Source organism: Chrysochloris asiatica, unplaced genomic scaffold (genome assembly GCF_000296735.1).
Source record: "Chrysochloris asiatica unplaced genomic scaffold, ChrAsi1.0 scaffold00160, whole genome shotgun sequence".
NCBI lineage: Eukaryota > Metazoa > Chordata > Mammalia > Afrosoricida > Chrysochloridae > Chrysochloris > Chrysochloris asiatica.
Genome location: NW_006408678.1, coordinates 6,421,340 through 6,422,999, shown reverse-complemented (window position 1 = coordinate 6,422,999; position 1,660 = coordinate 6,421,340). Strand labels below are relative to the sequence as shown.

At 39.8% G+C, this 1,660-nt stretch overlaps 1 protein-coding gene across 4 annotated transcripts in view; it reads left to right on the top strand.

The window, feature by feature from the left end:
• ANO4 (anoctamin 4) overlaps nt 1–1,660 on the top strand; it is a 607,193-nt gene that overhangs the window by 516,661 nt on the left and 88,872 nt on the right. The window lies entirely within an intron of this gene.

Below are 1,660 nucleotides of genomic sequence, written 5' to 3'. Positions count from 1 at the left end.
GACATCAGCAATGATATCCCTTGTTCCACATCCTCTTCTGAATCTGGCTTAAACCTGTGGAAGATCTCTGTCAATGTATGCTTGCAACAATTTTTGTGTTATCTTTAGTAAAACTTTACTCGAATTGGGATATCCATGGTATTGTCCAATGATTTCCATATTCCGTTGGTCATGTCTCTTTGGAATGGGCACTTACATGGTTGTTGTTGTTAAGTGCCGTCGAGTCTATTCCGACCCATAGCAACACTGTATAGGGTTTCCAAGTAGCAGCTGGTGAGCCTGAACCACCGACCTTGCAGTTCAAATGACTTTGCAGTCTGACGCATTAGCCCACAGCAACACACCAGTAGAGACTATAAATTACTTCACCAGTTCAGACCAGACTTTGCTACCAGTTGAGTTTGTGTCACACTTAGGAAAAATCTGTACATTTTTATTAGCCTTTTTAACTTGGGAATTGCAGCTAAAGAATTGCTGCAGCTGCTGTGTACTACTGAGTTGTTTCCGGCTCATGCAGACTCTATATAGAGTTTCCAAGTCTGTAGATCGTTACAGGAGTAGAAAACTTGGTTCATCTTTTTCCCGCTGAGCAACTGGTGGATTTGAACTGCTGACCTTGTGATTAGCAGCCCAACACATAATCCACTACACTATCAAGGTTCTCCTTAGATAAGCGATTATGGACCTGTATTATCATCTCTCATTTGCATTTCAGGAAATCGAGAATTAGAAACATTAATTCCATTGCCAGCAGTATTGGAGCGTGTATCTAATCTGGATTTCAGACCCAGGAATATTAATTGAGGTCACCAGCCATAACACTCTTAACCAATACTCTGTCTTTCTAGTTACTTATTTAAAAAATATATTTTCTACCCCTAGATACCTCTAATGAGGAGACAGGATAACGGCATGTGGGAATAGAAAAGAAGAACGTAATTCTCTCTCTCTCTCTCTTTTTTTTTTTTTGGATGGACACTAGCAGGTTCACTTTTTTGCTATGTAAGTAGTTACAAGTATATGAGGGGGCTTCAAAAAGTTCATGGGTAAATGAACTTAAAAGATAATGGGCTTTTTCCAGCTGATTTTTGAAGTCCCTTTGTATGATCTGTTTTTCCCTTTTGCAAGTCTTTCACAAGACCCAACAGAGGTGATAGATCTACCAATCTTCTCTTCCAGGGTCTCTTGTATATTTTTACATGCAGTCATTCCCCGAATATGTATGTGTTTGAGTGTACCCCATTATGTACACACTTAACCTCACCAGAGTTGTAACTTTCAAATCAGCAGAAAAACGTTCTTTTAAAATGTCTGTATGTCATTGTATATTGTTGTTAAGTGCCATTGAGTCAGTTCTGACTCATAGCAACTGATATAAAGGGTTTCCGAGGAGCAGCTGGTAGGCTTGAACCAGCAACATTGTGGTTATCAGTCCTGTGCTCATCTTGTAGCATCCCACCAGGACATCATTGTATAATGCTCAATAATTCATGTGAGTAAATTATTGTTCATTAAATGGAGTAGGAAGTTACTAGGCTGAATGAGGCTAACTCCAGATCTCCCTAGGTAGGGAAGGCAACTACCCAGACTTGTTGGAAAGGGTTCCTAACCGACTTGAACACTTCTACCTTCACTGTGACAACACAGATTGTTTGTACAA